The following is a 10,794-nucleotide window of genomic DNA, read 5'->3' as shown; positions in this document are numbered from 1 at the left end:
AATTATATGTTTGTTTTTGCTGTATAAGTCACACATTTTACAATGTTCCAACAAAAGGTCAACTATATATATATATATATATATGTCTTTTTTGGGGGGGACAGAACAGTATTAGTATTAACAACCAACACTGTGTGCATGTTTATGAGTTATGGCTAAATATTTTCCATTGTCGGCTCACAAAGACTTCATGTTTTTTAAAGTAATTTTTTTAATGGTTGGTTTTTGGAATATTTAAGATATTTAAGCATACCCAGAAACACCCAATTAATGTTAAATATGTTGATAAATTTTGGACCAAAACCAGAAAAACTAAAGGGATTGCTTAATCTTAGCTGTGATTAATAAAACATGTTCATAAATGTTGGACGCGTGGAAAGCCCTCAGGATCATCGGTGGTGTTCGTGAGGACCTATAGAAGCAAAGTTAGTTGGTATTTTTATTAATTCAGGAGACACATCATGACACGATGACACGAATGCATCCATCATACAGAACAAAGGCTTTGATTCAGTCTTTCAGGACTACTGGGCTGTGACAGATGAATTAGACTCATGAACCGTAGAGACGCAGATGATGAAACACTCTTACAGTCTAAAGCAAAAACTAACACATGTGAATAATTCCTCAGAAGTGTATGCACAAGGACAGAGGAGATGTGTAACTCTGCAGGACGTGCTCTTTTACCATGAACTGAGGTCTCTGTAAAGATGCATCAAGATACAGCTGGATTTAACCAATCAAATTTACTGATAATGCACTCCTCAAGATCTTTGTATGATTAAAGGGCTCAGTGAAGGGGTCTCCACATACTTTTTGGAAATATAAAGTCTAAAGAGATCTGCTGTGAGGTTAATTAACTGTCAGGAGAAAAAAAATTGAAACCACTAAGTCGGAGTCTAAAGGTCTAAATCAGATTCCAGTTACAGCCGTCCAGACAGAGGATAGATAGACAGAGACAGACAGACAGATATATAAATATATAAGTAGGATGTTGACTTTGTGAAGTCATCGTAATAAATAACATGCACAAGACACAGAACACCGACTTCAGATATTATCAGATATTCAGCTCAACCTTCAGTAGTAGTTACTTAGATATTATGTGAGGAGTCTGACGTGCATACAGGCGCTCGTCTATTTATCAAGTCAAAATAATGATGTCCATGTTTTTCCACAGTATTGTGAGTGTCAAGTTTAGAAGCACACTGTGTCAAAGTTCACTGATGCAGTACATCACTTACATTTAAGATCATCTGAAGAGTATCTGTAAACTGGGAGAGAAAAAGTGGAGCTGGATGTCACCGTAGGGGTCAGACTCAGCCAACACACTGCATTCACTGAGATATTGCACTGTCACTTGCCATCGGTTGCAGTTTTCAGATATACAGATGTCCTGTGAGCCGGTCTGTGTGTTCTGAAGCAGATGGAGCACAATTAAGAACGTCTGTGTGGTCGACTCTTTCACTTGTAATCAGTGTTGATTCATTTAATGAAAACTTGGCTAATTACTTGCATCACCAGACAGAATTGCAAAAGAATTTACTTACATCCATTTCTGCACTATGTATTATGCACAAGTTGCATAAAATGGAAATTAAAGGTGCTGTAGGGAACTTTTGTAAAAAAATATTTTTCACATATTTATTAAACCTGTCATTATGTCCTGACAGTAGAATATGAGACAGATAATCTGTGAAAAAAATCAAGCTCCTCTGGCTCCTCCCAGTGTCCTATTGCCATTTGCAGAAAGTCATGCGCTCCCGGTAAAAATCAACCAATCAGAACTGCGGTCAGTAACTTTGTTTGTGTTCAAAATGTAGAAAAATGTATATAATAAGCGAGTACACCATGAATCCATTTTCCAAACCGTGTTTTTGGCTTGTCCTGAATCACTAGGGTGCACCTATAATAACCTATAATTTTAGATTGCTTCGGGGGTACCGCGGCGGAGTAACCCAGTACCTTTGTGATTCTTCATAGACATAAACCGAGAGAAGTAGTTCCGGCTACAATGTTCTTCCGCAAGACGCAAGCAGTTCTGTTTATTAACCGCTAGAGTGTCAAAAGTTACCTACCGCAGCTTTAACAGGGTATATTTATGGTAAAATGTTCAGTAAATATCAGGACAATGCACAGAATACAGTATTCCACAATGCAGTGTGACTTGACGACATTTCTAGGGTGATGAATGAACCACAAGTTAGTTTTCATTTTTCTTATCTCAAATGAGTGTAAAATTTTGCATTAAAAAGTACAAATTTTTAATGCAAAATTAATCACAAACTTAAAATAACTTTCTGAGATTGCTGATCGCTGCTCACTGATTTAACATTTCTGCATTTGCTCTGAGAGCATAGGTCATAATTTAGAAATATTTTTAAGATGGAAAAAATTCAGTTTTACAAATGCTGAAAACCTTATTTTCAATGGAAAGATCGCTATCAAATAGAACAGCTAAGTCCCTAATTGATGATACAAAATGAACAGAGCATCCATTAAGTGTTAACACTGTTCTATATTGTCACATGCAGAAAATTTTTGTTCTTTATTTAAAACCTTAGTGTTTTTCTTTCTTTTTTTTTTTTTTTTTTTTTTTTGAATTTAGCAGTAGGAAATTACTCGTCATCCAGATTGTTTTATATCAACTATACATTCCATTAGTTTTGGGAATTGGTATGTTTCAGTGGGCCATAAAGAGAGAGAGCTGAGTTTCATGAAAGCTAACACCATGTTTCCCGATGATATCTCCCAAGGGTAACATGTATAGTGTGAAGAGTAGCGGCCCTAGTACTGAGCCTTGAGGTACTCCATACTGCACTTGTGATCGTTATGATACCTCTTCATTCACTGCTATGAATTTATGGCGGTCATATAAGTATGATTTGAACTATGACAATGCAGTTCTACTAATGCCAACATAATTTTGTAGTCTTCTAAAAAGAATGATGTGGTTGATAGTGTCAAACGCAGTGCTTAGATCCAGTTACACTAATAGAGAAACATAACCACGATCAGATGATAAGAGCAGGTCATTTGTAACTCTCATTTGAGAGCAGTCTCAATAGTAAGATGTGTCTAAACCCTTACTGGAAAACCTCACAGATATAATTTTTCTCTAAGGGATTACATAGTTGTGATCCTACTACATTTTCTAGTATCTTTGCCAGAAAAGGGAGATTTGAGAACAGTGTGTAACAAACTAATTCTCCAGGATCAAGTTGTGTGGTTTTTAGTAAAATGCTTATTAATAACAGCCAGTTTGAAGGTTTTGGGGACATATCCTAATGACAATGAGGAATTAATAATAGTCAGAAGAGGATCTATGACTTCTGGAAGCACCTCTTTTAGGAGCTTAGATGGTATAGGGCCTAACATACATGTTTTTGGTTTAGATGATTTAAGAAGTTTCTACAATTCTTCCTCTCCTATAGTAGAGAATGAGTGGAACTGTTCCTCAGGGGGTCTATAGTGCACTGTCTGATGTGATACTGTAGCTGACGGCTGAATGGTTACAATTTATCTCTAATAGTATCGATCTTGGAAATCCAAGATTGTTCATAAAGTCATTACTGCTGTGGTGTTGTGAAATGTCTGTGGCTGCTGATACTTTATTTTTGTTAAATTAGCCACCGTATTGAATAAATGCCTGGGGTTGTGTTTGTTCTCTTCTGAAAGAGACAAAAGTAAGCAGATCTAGTAGTTTTAAGACTCAGTTAAAATAATGCAATCGTCAGGTTTTAGCCAGGTTTCTGTTAAACAGAGCATCATTTAATTTACAAAAAGTCGTTTTGTAGAAAGGGATCTAGTATTCATTAAGCCAAGCTTTATCAATTGTTTATCTGTTTCATATCTGTTTTTTAATTTGTTGAACATACATTTTATTTTAAGTGATCTCCGACAGGTGGAGTCGAACATCATTAGCGTCGCCGTGAATAAGAATAACAGTACAGAATACTGTCCACTGTACAGACCTAGTGTTTTTAAATATAGCGTGGAATCAGTAGACATTGTCCCAAAGGCTATATCTGACTTTCTAACTTTATCTTCTCAACACAAAACTGAGGAGGCAAGTGACGTCAGTGCAGGATAAATATAAGCCCATTGAGATGAGGTGATGTTCAGCACACTCAGCAGATGTCGTTCTCCTTCAGAGGAGAGTGTTTTTCATTAGTGTTCATGTGGATGTGTGTGTTAGTTTCATCATCATTTGTCCATTAGTCAATCAATCAGTCAGTCAATCAGACAGACAGTCAGTCAATCTCCTGATGTGGCTGCGTTTGCATGTGTTTATCAGAGGTGATCATAGAGAAATCTTACTGCGGTAAAACTACAGCATGCTGAAAGAGCCACATCTCCCCCTGCTGACATCTGCTCTATCAGTACAAAAGAGCAGAAAGAGAATAAATATTAAAAAAAAATACTTTTTTTCATCAAGGACATTAAACTGATCAAAGGTGACAGTAACACATTATGAAAAGATTTCTATTTCAAATAAATGGTGTTCTTTTGAACTTTCTATTCATCTTAGAATCCTGAAAATAAAATGTATCACAGTTTCAGATATTCACATAGAAATCAGCTGTTTTACATTATAATATATATTAGCGTCTGCTAAATGCATAAATGTAAACAAATATTTAAAAATTTTATACATTTATGTTATAAATTTATATATAAAAAAATATTGCAGAACTTAATTGGATGCATGACATTTGACCTCCATTTATTGTATTTATGCATGATTATTATTACTAAGGTTAATTATATTTTATTATTTTATTATGAAACAACATACACAACTACCAAATTTTGCTACTCGTTTGATTGCATCATAATAATTGATGTTAATAGTGCTCATCATCTGTTTGATTACATCTTTAATTGATTTTTCCGAACATTTCTGCCATATGTACCTGACAGTCACCATTGACAAGCTTCTACTAGATATATTGTAGAAACTTGTTGTAGTAACGATTTGTATCATAAAAAGCACTAAACAAATAAACTTGAATTATTATTTGCATTCAGCATTGTTTCTCTTCGCTTTCTGTGACCAATCAGATTCAACGTTCCCAAAAAAGATGGTAAAACCTGGCATTTTTGACATTTTGGCCGCCATGATAAAAACTTATAAGCTTAAAAATCATATAAATGCAGAGTCTAAACATCATTATGTTTATGGGAAGCCACTATGAAACGTGTTTTGTCTGAGAGAGCTGGGATGTGAAGTATACATACTTATGAAAACACAGACACATACGATTTGTATCTAATAACTATTTTTAAAAATGTTAATTAATTAGACTCGTGCTTAGAGATATTCAGCCCGTTCTTCACTGTGGATCTGAGCAGCGGTCATGATGTCTTTCACCAATTCCTGTTTAATTGCTCTCAGGAGGATCATAATGAACTTTTGCATTGTATTACAGTCTGACACGTTATAACAAATAATATATCTCCCTTAAAATATTCATGAGCAAATGATACCTAGTGTCTCTCTCTGCAGAAGCGTCTCTTTAATAATGACTTGGGAGGATTCATTTTCAATTTAAGGCACGGCTGCCCATGCTAATGATACCTTACATCATTAAAAGGCAGATTTTAATTGTGTGTCGAAAACTTCACTAACAACTGATTCTTCTTTCTCAATGTATTTAGTTGAGAATCTGTATTAAAGAGAGTCTGCATCAAATATTCTTAAATCAAGATTAATTTCCTTGAGATGCAAAATGACTTCAGACATGAAGTATTGTTTTCTGAAACATGTATCAAAATTAAGTGTGATTATGTTTTGTTCAGGTCATTTTGACCTGGAGAGAATTTTCTTTTCTCAGAAAATGTTAGTTAATGTTATTACATTGGACTAAAACCTACAACATGCCCCAAAACTTTTTTATACTTTTTTTTTTTTTTTTTTTTTTTTTTGAATGGCCAACAACAACAAAAAATGCTTATAGATTTATTGTTATGGTGTATTATGACCAAATCTTGGATTCAGCTAGTTTTCTGTGTTTTCAGCACAGGTTTTGTGTTGGATAAAACACAAATAAAAAAAAAACAAAAAAAAAAAACAAGATGATAAAATGACTGAATCTAAGATTTGGACTTATCAGTATAATGAGAGATTTACAAGTTATTTTCAGAAGTTTGGTCTTTTTTGACCGGAAACACAACAAGTGTAACAAAATGAGTAAAAAAAAACCCCCAAATAAACCTTTGAATTTATTTATTTTGTAAATGCTGTTATTTTAAACTTGAAATATAGAAAACAGTGGATTATTATAATATTTCACAATTATAATAATATTTTATATTTCACAATTTTACTGTTATTTATTATTATTATTATTATTATTATTATTATTATTATTATTATTATTATTATTATTATTATTATTTAACTGCACTGAAAAAAAGTTTCCTTTGAAACAATTTTATAATATAGCATAATGTGTCATTTTTAAAAGGCCATTTTTGACAGAAAATGCCAAATTAGGTGAAGGATTTTTAGCAGGACAAGGTTAACACAAGACAGAATCTGATAACAGGATCAGAAAATAACTCAACTTAATTCAAAGAAAAAAACAAGATTATTTTACTCACCTAGTTTATTTATTTATTTATTTTTAAAGCAAAAACACACTTAATTTTGTAATATCTGAAGTCATTTTGCATCTCCAGTAAATGTATCTTAATGGATTTGTGCTAGAAAACAAGACAAAATTACTTTTATTATTATTATTATTATTATTGTTTTAGCAGTGTACATAACTAAAAACTTTAAACATTTCTGGTGAAAACTTTTTTTTTTTTTTTTTACTTTTGCACAATATGAACATTGCAGCATGGATGCTAATACCAGCTAAACCGGGTTACTGATCACACACTGGCGAGTCTGAGACTTCTGTATCACTACATGTTATTGTTGTTCTTTGATTATCTTGCAGCATGAGTTGATCACATTTAAAAATGCAGATTGCATAACCTCAATTACACCACAGTGGCATTCAATCAAACTGATGATGCACCCTCACACTTAAAAAACGGGAACGATCCTTTTATGTACTGAAATATTTTGTGAAATCTTTCACCCAAATGAATGCTGATGTAAAGCTTGGTCAGGTTCCTCTCTGGCCTGCTTCGGGTTTAATCTATAAGGCTTGTTGAAAGAGCAGATCCTGCATTCATTTATCAGTAGGCCGCTTCTGTCCTGTTTCTGTTCACTGGAAGCCAAAAATCCATTCGACTTTATGATGATACAGGGAATCTGCAATACATCCCTTATTAGCTTGTGAATTAACTTCATAGTCCTATAAGTGCTTGTGTTTGCTCCAAAACTGCTTACGAAGCACTAAATGAGAGCCAGAGATTCATAAAAATACATAATATCACAAGTGGTCTCACAAGCTTGTACAGGTTTCTTCATCAGGTTTGTAGAAATGTAGCACTGCATCAGTGTCTCATCAATGGATGCTCTGCAGTGAATGGGTGCCGTCAGAATGAGAGTCTGATAAAAACATCACAATAATCCACAGCACTCCAGTCCATCAGTGAACATCTGGAGAAGACAAAACCTGAAACACATCCAGCATTAAGATGTTTTTAACTCAAACACATAGAGTCTATAATCCATAATAACACTTCCTCCAGTGAAAAAGTGTTCTGGTCTGAATCAGGAGAGAAATCTGCACAGATCAAGCAGCGTTTAAACAGATCTAAACAACAACAGCAGATGCACTTTTTCACTGGAGGAAGTGTTATTATGGATTATCAGACTCTCGTTCTGACGGCACCCATTCACTGCAGAGCATCCAATAATGAGACACTGATGCAATGCTAAATTTCTCCGAACAAACTGAGGGTGAACTCATGTGCAACACATTTAAATTATCGGGTGAACTATTTCTTTAACTAAACTAGATCTTCAAGGTTTTATGTAACAAAATTCTACATTTATTTTTGTTCAACAAAGACTGTCACTCGTAATTTCCTTCATGCTTTGTTAGGGACGTTTGGCCGTTGCAGTCGCTGAAAACCACTGACCTGATTCACCTGAAACGACAACAACATGTTTCCAATGAATTTGTTCCTCTGTTGGAAATCAAACACCCGTTTGTTCAGTTTGGTTTTCTGCTCTTTCCAGTTTTTTCAAGGCTTTTTGTCTTTCTGTTCCCCTGAGATTTACTGGCATTCTTTTTCACTTTATAACCTATATTGTGAAACTACAACATTATTGCTAAAATCAGTGGATCTCAACTGGTCACCGTCTAAAAAAATGGGTCACCGTTCTATTCACAAACAACAGGGAAAAGTAATACATGCAAATAATGAAATTAAATCACATTTATTTCTAGTTGTAAAGCATACAAAACCAGTATTTCCATTGTGTTCTCAGTACTTGCACTAGTTACCATGCAAAGACAAACTCTCATATCTCTCCGACCGTACACATAACTCTGTTGTTTCTGCATCTGTATTCTGAGATCTGCGGGGTCGGGACACTAAAGCTTCTGACCACAGCAAAAAGACTTTGCACCCCATGTATGCGCTTTTAATGAAGCCTCCGGAGACCCTACAAACACGAGGATCCACGGGGGTCCGAGACGACGCCAGACAGAGCGGCGTGAAGAGACGGAGTCCACTCGTCTGAGGACCGCTGGACACACGCTGCTTTATAACCTCATGCATCTGAGCTCAGTTCTGTGATGCATGAAACTACTGCAGCACAATCAAACGTCTGAATCATACACGTGAAGAAACTTCTCCTTCCCTCAGATTGATTGATTTATTAATCATTAAGCTGCGGCTGCATTGAGACATTTGGGTTTATGCATGCTTTTTTTGAGAGAGGAACAAATGCAGTTCTTCAGGGCTCCAGCGATGTTTGTAATGTGAAGTGCTAGGTTTAGACGCTGATGTTTGATGAGGAATCAATAGTGAAAGACATCATTTTTGAAGCATCTGATATTTTGATGTCAATTCTGGCCTAATGCACAAGAAGCAGCATTGATTTGTCAGTATTTGAGAGTTTAGCAGTGTAACACAACAACTAAAATGTTCAAGCACCTCTAATGTCTTACTAAAACTACAAAAATAATGTTTTTTAGGTATTTGAGAGATCAGAAAACGTACTGTCGTCCTTATAGCAGTTCGTTTTAATGAATGCATGTTTGAGATATGATGGGTTGTTATTAAAATCATATTAACTTGAGAAGGAACATTTTAAACTGCAGATTTTAAATATGGCACTATTTGAGATGGTGATTGTTAGAGTTATCCAACCGAAACCTTTTCTGGATATTATTGAGTGCACTCATCCAATCCCACAATGCATTGTAATAATGAGTGTATAAGTGATATATGTTCAACAGCTAGAAAATACCCACAATGCAGTGTGTCAGTCGTGCGCCGAATGAATTGCAGTGATTTTATATTAAAGTAAGGCCTTTGATTCAATCTGAGCAGTTCTGAGGAACGTTTCGGAAAGGTTTGGTGAAAGTTTGTTAAGCTTGAAATGAGGGAAACTCTGGGTTTTCTGTTTCTGAATGGAAGGTTTGTCAAACCTGAGAAAGCAGGGTAAATCAAGAGAGGTAACTTCTAGCCCGAGTCATTTACCGTGGTAATTTACTCTGTGAACCGAACCTGTTCTGGAGCAGGATTTCTTCATTAAACTGAGTTTTTTCATTCTCCTCCACCTTTTTAAAGCTCAAGCGATGCTTAAATTCATCATTCGTTCAGGCTGTTTATTGAGTATTTTGGAATCTAAGTTAAGTGCATTTAACTTTAAACAAGAAAATAATATTAATGCAAATGGAAACGAGATTATGTCTTTTACCCCACTGAGAGATGGTTTGCCAAATAAGACAAATACACTTAAAAGACTAAATACCTTGTCATTTTTCTTATGTAGAAAATGCATCTTGATTTTAGTCTTTAGATATTTAGACTGGAAACAAGACAGTAGTACTAAGTATTCTATTATTTTATTTATTAATTTTTTTGCAGTGCATTCATTCATTGTGAATATTTTCATCATGTAGACACGGTGAAAGTGACAAAAACAGCCTGTGCTTTAATACAGAATCCATTACTAGATTTACATTGGTAGAGGGAAACGGGCCCCAGATGTGTTCAGTTAGTGCCCAGCAGAGGGCAGAATAACACAGGACGTGTGATCAGTGACCACTGAGTAGGAGACCGGGGCATGTTGTCACAATGGCAATAGAACAATAAAGCACAAAACAATCTTTATTATACTCAAGATGACTGCGACACAAGGCCTGTGACACCTAGCCCCGATCTGGCTGAGTGTGATCTGTGGGAATAAGCATTATGCTTTTGCATTATTGGTTTTCTGAATGCAGATTAATTGTCTGTAATTGCCTCTCCATCCCTTTTGTTTTGATTTCTCATCATGGCTCTGGTGTTAATTAGTTTGTGACTGGGAATATTTCATGAGAACTGCATTCTGATGAAGCACCATCTCCCATAAGAGAATGATATTGGAGGGTTTTATTGTTGGCATTTATTGTATTGTTTCATAACGCAACAAAAACAAATGTGTAGTGCTACACAGTTTAAATGGAGTTAAACGCCTCATTCACTAAGCTAAATTAACCTCTATTGTCTTTCAGCAGACAGTTGTCTGTGCTGTAATGCTCTTCTTCTCCACTGGAGGCTGGTGTGTTTTGATTGGCCGGTGGTCTTTTCTTGGCAGTGTTGTGAGGAAGGAAGGAAGTGGAGCTCTCTGCTGTTTCCTGTGAGCAAACGCAGTGACAGTTTGGGAATCGT

Source organism: Carassius gibelio, chromosome A9, assembly GCF_023724105.1.
Source record: "Carassius gibelio isolate Cgi1373 ecotype wild population from Czech Republic chromosome A9, carGib1.2-hapl.c, whole genome shotgun sequence".
NCBI lineage: Eukaryota > Metazoa > Chordata > Actinopteri > Cypriniformes > Cyprinidae > Carassius > Carassius gibelio.
Note: the sequence above shows the minus strand (reverse complement) of the source record.